Raw genomic sequence first — 10272 nt, forward strand, 5'->3', positions numbered from 1 at the left:
TTTAATGATGTCCTGTTGAGTTATAACTTATATATATTAATTGCTGTATTTATTTCTGTATTTATACATTTATTCTTGTATTTATTTATTTATTTATACATTTATTTAAGCATTTATTCATTTATTCTTGTATTTATTCATGCATTTATTTATTTATACTTAAGTCATTTTGAGTCCTCCATATCGGGCGGGCTGGCTTGACTGTTTTTCGAAGTGGCGGCTGGCCTGACCGCAGTAACTGGTTCCCGGGGCAACAGGTCCGTGTCGTGCTATTTGCGATGTATTTGGTGTATTTGGGTTTACCGCCAGCTCGTCGATGAGAACTCAGAGGGAGAGCTTGTTTTCCTGCAGTCGTTTAACGCCGAGGGGGAGGAGCTCTGTGGAGAGCGGTGGTCTTATCTCAGATAAACTAGTCCGTTTGGATGGATCGTTTCCGCGGCGACGAGCTTTTTAACTTGTTCTTGCCCGCGTAGCTTTCGTTATCGCACGCGTTCGTGAATACGGAATGCACAGGGCGTTCATCTCAATGCCAACATGGTTGATCCAAAAGCAGAAGTCAGACACACTGTCGGTCAGGCTGCGTCGCTTGTTGGTTGAACACTTGTTTCTTCTTCAGCCCTGGAGACTCGAGTCCTGCGGGTGAAGGACGCCTGCCCAGTGATATGTCCTCCTGAGACACCATCACCTGATCCATGAACCCACGGGGAGAACCAAAGCAACGATGAAAGGTAATGCAACGTGAACATTCACAACAATTATATGATTATAAATAATAATCACTGAGTGTCCGCTAAATCTGTGAATGACATGTTTAGGTATTCGGAAAACTAGAAGAGGGAAGTCTCCAAAGACACCAGGAGAGACGGTCGCCTCAGACACCCTTTCATCTCAAGCCACTGGAAATGCAGATCCCGTGCCCTGCAGCACATCACCGTCCCCTACCGGAGCAGAACAGGTGGAGCTCCGGGACACGGAACTCGTCACTCAGCTAAAGGTGTTTGATCACATTTGATTCATTCTGTTTACGCATCTTGAGCCGGCTCGTTTTTACTTCCTACACTTCATCTCAGGGATATTCTCAAACTCTCGTGACACGTGTTCTGTTGTAGACGTCAGAGGTGGATTCTCCGTGCTCTCCAATCAGAAGTCAAAGCAGCCGTCGGGGGGCCGATGCTTCCCGGCCGAGAGCAGTTGGTAAACGGCGGGTTAAGGAGCCGGCGCAGACCTGCAGTCCACCCGGCGCTCCCAGGACGCGGAAGGCCCGAAAGGACACGGCTGCTCCGACAGCCGAGCGCTCCACACCGAGAGTTGACCTGGAGACGCTCGCCTCCTCGTCTCAAGGTGGAGTCTTCTTCACACGCAGCGTCACCACAACACGTTTTACCTGCAGGGAAGACTCGGAGGCCATCGCCCTCAACATCATTCATGACATCATCTGTTCTCTGTGGCGAGCTAAATGATCCGCTTTTAATGTTGTGCTATTGCCCCCCCCCCCACTCTCCAAAAGACGAGTCATTGCTGCCGTCTCCAGACCTCCCAATGGAGCTGAGTCACCAGGAGCAGCAGCCGCCAGTTCGTGCACAAATTAATCAGGTAAGAGCGTTTCTGTTCTTGACTCCCGTTGGCCAGTCAGCGAGCCTGTTTCACGGAGAGGTTAAGAAGTGTACCACGTGACAGACCGACTTCATGTCTGACCCGCACCTCACGGTTTAGCATGGTCCAATGAATTAGCATCGTCTTCATCCACACGTGAACTGCTAACGTCACGTGGTGTTCACGTGCACAGCTTGATATGCCTATCGCTGGTCTAGACCTAGTCAGTCCCTCGTTCCCTTCACCTGTCCTCTCCTGCCTCTGATCACTAGACCTAGTCAGTCCCTCGTTCCCTTCACCTGTCCTCTCTCCTGCCTCTGATCACTAGACCTAGTCAGTCCCTCGTTCCCTTCACCTGTCCTCTCTCCTGCCTCTGATCACTAGACGTCAGTCCCTCCTCTCCACCTGTCCTCTCTCCTGCCTCTGATCACTAGACCTAGTCAGTCCCTCGTTCCTTCATGTCTCTCCTGCCTCTGATCACTAGACCTAGTCGGTCCTCGTTCCCTTCACCTGTCCTCTCCTGCCTCCTCTGATCCAGACCTAGTCAGTCCGTTCCTTCACCTGTCCTCTCTCCTGCCTCAGTCACTGACTGGTCAGTCCTGTTTCCTTCACCTGTCCTCTATGCCTCTGATCACTGGACCTAGTCAGTCCCTCGTTCCTTCACCTGACCTCTCTCCTGCCTCTGATCTCTAGACCAAGTCAGTTCCTCGTTCCGCTCACCTGTCCTCTCTGCTCTGATCACTAGACCTAGTCAGTCCCTCGTTCCCTTCACCTGTCCTCTCCTGCCTCTATCACTAATGGCAAGAGTCAGTCAGTCGTTCCTTCACCTGTCCTCTCTCCTGCCTCTGATCACTAGACCTAGTCAGTCCCTCGTTCCTTCACCTCTCTCCTGCCTCTGATCACTAGACCTAGTCCAGTCCGTTCCTTCACCTGTCTCTCTCCTGCCTCTGATCACTAGACCTGTCAGTCGGTCCCTCCATTCCCTGTCATCTCTCTCCTCTGATCACTAGACCTAGTCAGTCCTCGATTCCTTCACCTGTCCTCTCTCCTGCCTCTGAACAGTCACTCTCAGCAATATCCCTGGTTCTTCCCTTCACCTGTCTCTCTCCTGCCTCTGATAACTGACCTAGTCAGTCCCTCGTTCCTTCACCTGTCCTCTCTCCTTAATATTGTCTGTTAACGTCTTTCTTGTTTAATTTAAAACTGACCTTCTGCTCTCTTCCCAGATGTGCATTTTGGTTTGTTTTCGTTTTTTCCAAGACAGAATAGAAATCGTTTTTCTGACTGATGGAACATGAATATGATCTATACCTTTATATATACAATTATAGATCTCAATGTAAACATGGATGTGCAACATGTATGCGAGAGGCTACAATTACTGGAAGTGAATAAAATGATATTTTGATCAGGCTCCTTAGACCTTCCCACCCCAGTGTCATTGCTGTAAATATAGCAGCATGAAAGGTCTCTTTCGAAGTCACAGTACTCTTTATGGCTTGAGAGTTTCCAGCTGAGTCAGGAAGCAGGTGGAAGAAACTGGGGAAGTTGCTCTGCACGTTAATACCAACTCGTGTGGGCTTTGGTCATCCTATCCAGAACTACAATAGTTCCCCAAGGATGCTTATGAAGCTTTCCAAAAGAAAAAAAAGTCAATATTTATTTAATTGCTGAGAGGATGTTGCACCAATATACATGCAATGAAAGATAAAGACACGTACTTAGGGTGCTTTGGGTTGGTAGCAGGCAATTCTGAACATTTTAGAGCAGGTATGAAGCAAAGGGCACCCAATGCTAAAACATTCTGGGGTTGACATGGCAACAATACACCTGATGTTTGTCATAAACATGCATTTCCTCTGGCATCAGATCACTGACTTACCTTTCTTTGAATAGAATGAATTATTATATAACAACAGTACAAAGCGTTCTGATTGGCTAATGGGTGTCATGCATGCGTATACATGCCTCCTGGTCGATCACGGATCCGTGTGCCCTCTGACCTCATTTTCAAAATGGCGATATTGATAGACATCAACAGCCAAACAGTGGTCCTCAAACTCGACCGCGAGCCGGATCACGACCCCCCCTCCACCTTGGCCCGGCCCTCTGAACAGAAGGCCTTATGATTTGCTTTCTAGTCTGACACGCATAAATCCTAGACAGAAGCCCTGTTGATAGAGCAGATAAGAATTATCTCTCTCTTTTCTCTCTCTCCTCTCTCTCCCTCTTTCTCTTTTCTCTTTTCTCTCTCTTCTCTCTCCCTCTCTCTCTCTTTTCTCTCTCTCTTCTCTCTTCTCTCTCTCTCTCTTCTTTCTCTTCTCTCTCTCCCTCTCTCTCTCTTCTCTCTCTCTCTTCTCTCTCTCTCTTCTTTCTCTTCTCTCTCTCCCTCTCTATTCTCTAAACATAACTAATGTCAGTAAACAGCTGGAGCGAGGCTTTGAAATCACAGTTTAAAAAAAACATTTTTTAGGAAGCGTCCGGACCCAGTTGACGTCATGTTCAGCAGCGCTAATGTTTGTAGTTGATCACAAAAACACCGTCAGGGGACAAACACCGTCATGACCTGTGTGTGTCTGGTGCAGGTCAGAAGAAGGAGGTGCCGTTGGTGGCGAGGAGACCTGCGGAGGAATGGAGGAGGAGGAGGAGGAGGCGAGGAGGAGAGGAGAGGGCTCGTGAGCCTGCCAGTTGCCCGTCTGTGGCAAAACCAGCCCAATGGCCAATTAAAACCAGCCCAAAAACCAGCCCAATATCAGAATAAAGAATATACCGTCCGACCATATACACTGCTTTTAAGGGTCATGTCAGTACAACTTCTAACCATGTTGGTGTCCTAAGCATAACTCCTTCATGATGGGGGGCGTGACTTTTTTGTCAGTCGCCGGCATCGGAGCTGTAAGATATTCTCAAAACTGGGCACTCTGCAGATGGTGGAGAAACAGGCTTCCCGCATGGATTAAGTTATCAACATTTAATGGCAAGAAAAGTGAATCAAACATTCAAAGCGCTCTCTCCTCGTGTCCCGGCGCCGGCTGCCAGCTCCACCTGGGAGCTCACAGCCTCCTCCGTGATAGTACCTGAGAAAGAGAGAGAATCTCTCCAAAACACGGAGTCTCATACCCTTCCTGTTTACGGTCAAAACCGTCACTTCCGGTTTCAGTCGCTTTCACAATAAGATTCCCGTCTTGTAAAGTCACCTTCACAATAAAAGTCTCTTGTTATTGAGAGTCACTTCACGGATTTCAACCGGCTTCGTCAATCTATAATACTAACAGTCACTCTCATGCAATATACATTAATTCTTGCCATTTACATTTGCATAGAGTAAACATTACCCCTATGCTTCATAATACATTAATAACAATATCAATATTCTCCTTAATATTGTCTATTATAATATCTTTCTATATGTATTAATTTAAAACATAAGACTTCTGCAGATGTTATCAAAATAAACTATTACAACTTAACAGAGCTCTGCGGTGGAGATCGGGTCGCGGCACGTAGAGACAGAATGACATGCTGCTGGAGAGACGACCAACAACAGACGGATTGGAAGCTCATTCTGCACATGCGTTAAATGCGTTAAAAAAACAAAACTAATTAATCCTGTAATTTAATCATAACGCGTTAATGCGTTATTTTTCACAGCACTAATATATATATACAGGACTGTCTCAGAAAATTAGAATATTGTGATGAAGTTCTTTATTTTCTGTAATGCAATTCAAAAAACAAAAATGTCATGCATTCTGGATTCATTACAAATCAACTGAAATATTGAGCCTTTATTCTGATTTATTGCTGATTATGGCTTACAGCTTAAGAAAACTCAAATATCCTATCTCTAAATATTAGAATATCATAAAAAAGTATACTAGTAGGGTATTAAACAAATCACTTGAATTGTCTAATTAACAAAACACCTGCAAGGGTTTCCTGAGCCTTGACAAACACTCAGCTGTTATAAATCTTTTTTTACTTGGTCTGAGGAAATATTAAAATTTTATGAGATAGATTTTGTTTTCTTAAGCTGTAAGCCATAATCAGCAATAAAAGAATAAAGGCTTGCAATATTTCAGTTAGCTAGATAGCTTCAGCCTCTCGACCCTTTTGGTCAGCCTTCTGATTGTTGTATATTTTGCTGATCGAAATAAACTAAACTAAAATAAACTAAACTAAACTAAACTAAAATAAACTAAACTAAACTAAGGGGTTAAAAGGGCCCCATTTGTGAATCCCACAGAACCAAACCCACCCCGGGATGGGGTGTAGGAGTAATCACACGAGGTGATTTGAGTCTTATAGAAACACTTTTGGCAGGTCTTTGTGGAAACACTTTGAAGGATCTTATGGAAACACTTTGAGTCTTATAGAAACACTTTGAGTCTTATGGAAACACTTTGAGTCTTATAGAAACACTTTGAGTCTTATAGAAACACTTTGAGTCTTATAGAAACACTTTGAGTCTTATGGAAACACTTTGAGTCTCATGGAAACACTTTGAGTCTTATAGAAACACTTTGAGTCTTATAGAAACACTTTGAGTCTTATGGAAACACTTTGAGTCTTATGGAAACACTTTGAGTCTTATGGAAACACTTTGAGTCTTATGGAAACACTTTGAGTCTTATGGAAACACTGAGTCTTATAGAAACACTTTGAGTCTCATAGAAACACTTTGAGTCTTATAGAAACACTTTGAGTCTTATGGAAACACTGAGTCTTATGGAAACACTTTGAGTCTTATAGAAACACTTTGAGTCTTATGGAAACACTTTGTGTCTTATAGAAACACTTTGAGTCTTATAGAAACACTTTGAGTCTTATAGAAACACTTTGAGTCTTATGGAAACACTTTGAGTCTTATGGAAACACTTTGAGTCTTATAGAAACACTTTGAGTCTTATGGAAACACTTTGAGTCTTATAGAAACACTTTGAGTCTTAGTGGAAACACTTTGAGTCTTATGGAAACACTTTGAGTCTTAGTGGAAACACTTTGAGTCTTATAGAAACACTTTGAGTCTTAAACACTTTGAGTCTTATGGAAACACTTTGAGTCTTGAAACACTGAGTTATGGAAACACTTTGAGTCTTATAGAAACACTTTGAGTCTTATAGAAACACTTTGAGTCTCATGGAAACACTTTGAGTCTTATGAAACTTTGAGTCTTATAGAAACACTTTGAGTCTTATGAAACACATAGTCTTATGGAAACACTGAGTCTTATAGAAACACTTTGAGTCTTATGGAAACACTTTGAGTCTTATGGAAACACTGAGTCTTATAGAAACACTTTGAGTCTTATGGGACACTTTGAGTCTTATGAGAAACACTTTGAGTCTTATAGAAACACTTTGAGTCTTATAGAAACACTTTGAGTCTTATAGAAACACTTTGAGTCTTATAGAAACACTGAATCTTATAGAAACACCTTGAGTCTCATAGAAACACTTTGATTCTTTGAGTCTTATAGAAACACTTTGAGTCTTATGGAAACACTTTGAGTCTTATAGAAACACTTTGATTCTTATGGAAACACTTTGAGTCTTAGTAGAAACACTTTGAGTCTTAGTGGAAACACGTTGAGTCTTATAGAAACACTGAGTCTTATGGAAACACTTTGAGTCTTATAGAAACACTTTGAGTCTTATAGAAACACTTTGAGTCTTATGGAAACACTTTGAGTCTTATAGAAACACTTTGAGTCTGATAGAAACACTTTGAGTCTTATAGAAACACTTTGAGTCTTATGGAAACACTTTGAGTCTTATAGAAACACTTTGAGTCTTATGGAAACACTGAGTCTTATAGAAACACTTTGAGTCTTATAGAAACACTGAGTCTTATAGAAACACTTTGAGTCTTATGGAAACACTTTGAGTCTTATAGAAACACTTTGAGTCTTATGGAAACACTTTGAGTCTTATAGAAACACTTTGAGGAAACACTTTGAGTCTTATGGAAACACTTTGAGTCTTATGGAAACACTTTGAGTCTTATGGAAACACTGAGTCTTATAGAAACACTTTGAGTCTTATGGAAACACTGAGTCTTATGGAAACACTTTGAGTCTTATGGAAACACTTTGAGTCTTATGGAAACACTTTGAGTCTCATGGAAACACTTTGAGTCTTATAGAAACACTTTGAGTCTTATGGAAACACTTTGAGTCTTATAGAAACACTGAGTCTTATAGAAACACTTTGAGTCTCATAGAAACACTTTGAGTCTTATAGAAACACTTTGAGTCTTATAGAAACACTGAGTCTTAGTGGAAACACTTTGAGTCTTATAGAAACACTTTGAGTCTTATAGAAACACTGAGTCTTATAGAAACACTTTGAGTCTTATAGAAACACTTTGAGTCTTATGGAAACACTTTGAGTCTTATGGAAACACTTTGAGTCTTATAGAAACACTTTGAGTCTTATGGAAACACTTTGAGTCTTATAGAAACACTTTGAGTCTTATGGAAACACTGAGTCTTATGGAAACACTTTGAGTCTCATAGAAACACTTTGAGTCTTATGGAAACACTTTGAGTCTTATAGAAACACTTTGAGTCTTATGGAAACACTGAGTCTTATAGAAACACTTTGAGTCTTATGGAAACACTTTGAGTCTTATAGAAACACTTTGAGTCTTATAGAAACACTTTGAGTCTTATGGAAACACTTTGAGTCTTATAGAAACACTTTGAGTCTTATGGAAACACTGGAAACACTTTGAGTCTTATGGAAACACTTTGAGTCTTATGGAAACACTTTGAGTCTTATAGAAACACTTTGAGTCTTATGGAAACACTTTGAGTCTTATGGAAACACTTTGAGTCTTATGGAAACACTGAGTCTTATAGAAACACTTTGAGTCTTATGGAAACACTTTGAGTCTTATGGAAACACTTTGAGTCTTATAGAAACACTTTGAGTCTTATGGAAACACTGAGTCTTATAGAAACACTTTGAGTCTTATGGAAACACTTTGAGTCTTATAGAAACACTTTGAGTCTTATGGAAACACTTTGAGTCTTATAGAAACACTTTGAGTCTTATAGAAACACTTTGAGTCTTATGGAAACACTTTGAGTCTTATGGAAACACTGAGTCTTATAGAAACACTTTGAGTCTTATGGAAACACTTTGAGTCTCTTAAAACACTTTGGAGTCTTATAGAAACACTTTGAGTCTCATGGAAACACTTTGAGTCTTATAGAAACACTTTGAGTCTTATGGAAACACTTTGAGTCTTATAGAAACACTTTGAGTCTTATGGAAACACTGAGTCTTATAGAAACACTTTGAGTCTTATGGAAACACTTTGAGTCTCATAGAAACACTTTGAGTCTTATAGAAACACTTTGAGTCTTATGGAAACACTTTGAGTCTTATAGAAACACTGAGTCTTATAGAAACACTTTGAGTCTCATAGAAACACTTTGAGTCTTATGGAAACACTTTGAGTCTTATAGAAACACTTTGAGTCTTATGGAAACACTGAGTCTTATGGAAACACTTTGAGTCTCATAGAAACACTTTGAGTCTTATGGAAACACATTGAGTCTTATAGAAACACTTTGAGTCTTATAGAAACACTTTGAGTCTTATGGAAACACTTTGAGTCTTATAGAAACACTTTGAGTCTTATAGAAACACTTTGAGTCTTATGGAAACACTGAGTCTTATGGAAACACTTTGAGTCTTATGGGAAAACACTTTGAGTCTTATAGAAACACTTTGGTCTTATGGAAACACTGGGTCTTATGAAACACTTTGAGTCTTATAGAAACACTGAGTCTATGGAAACACTTTGAGTCTCAGTCTTATGGAAACACTGAGTCTTATAGAAACACTTTGAGTCTTATGGAAACACTTTGAGTCTTATGGAAACACTTTGAGTCTTATGGAAACACTGAGTCTTATAGAAACACTGAGTCTTATAGAAACACTTTGAGTCTTATGGAAACACTTTGAGTCTTATAGAAACACTTTGAGTCTTATGGAAACACTTTGAGTCTTATAGAAACACTTTGAGTCTTATGGAAACACTTTGAGTCTTATGGAAACACTTTGAGTCTTATAGAAACACTTTGAGTCTTATGGAAACACTTTGAGTCTTATAGAAACACTTTGAGTCTTATGGAAACACTTTGAGTCTTATAGAAACACTTTGAGTCTTATGGAAACACTTTGAGTCTTATAGAAACACTTTGAGTCTTATAGAAACACTTTGAGTCTTATGGAAACACTTTGAGTCTTATGGAAACACTTTGAGTCTTATAGAAACACTGAGTCTTATAGAAACACTTTGAGTCTTATAGAAACACTTTGAGTCTTATAGAAACACTTTGAGTCTTATAGAAACACTTTGAGTCTTATGGAAACACTTTGAGTCTTATAGAAACACTTTGAGTCTTATGGAAACACTTTGAGTCTTATAGAAACACTTTGAGTCTTATGGAAACACTGAGTCTTATGGAAACACTTTGAGTCTCATAGAAACACTTTGAGTCTTATGGAAACACTTTGAGTCTTATAGAAACACTGAGTCTTATAGAAACACTTTGAGTCTCATAGAAACACTTTGAGTCTTATAGAAACACTTTGAGTCTTATGGAAACACTTTGAGTCTTATAGAAACACTTTGAGTCTTATAGAAACACTTTGAGTCTTATAG

At 40.4% G+C, this 10272-nt stretch overlaps 1 long non-coding RNA gene across 1 annotated transcript; it reads left to right on the forward strand.

Annotated features, from left to right (window-relative positions):
• Nucleotides 1-453: 453 nt before the first annotated feature.
• LOC130211759 (uncharacterized) lies at nucleotides 454-1208 on the forward strand. Its single transcript, XR_008835149.1, has 3 exons — nucleotides 454-728; nucleotides 816-994; nucleotides 1110-1208. It is a non-coding gene; the product is annotated as an uncharacterized LOC130211759 (long non-coding RNA).
• The last annotated feature ends 9064 nt before the right edge of the window (nucleotides 1209-10272 follow it).

Source organism: Pseudoliparis swirei, chromosome 21 (genome assembly GCF_029220125.1).
Source record: "Pseudoliparis swirei isolate HS2019 ecotype Mariana Trench chromosome 21, NWPU_hadal_v1, whole genome shotgun sequence".
Taxonomy (NCBI): Eukaryota; Metazoa; Chordata; class Actinopteri; order Perciformes; family Liparidae; genus Pseudoliparis; species Pseudoliparis swirei.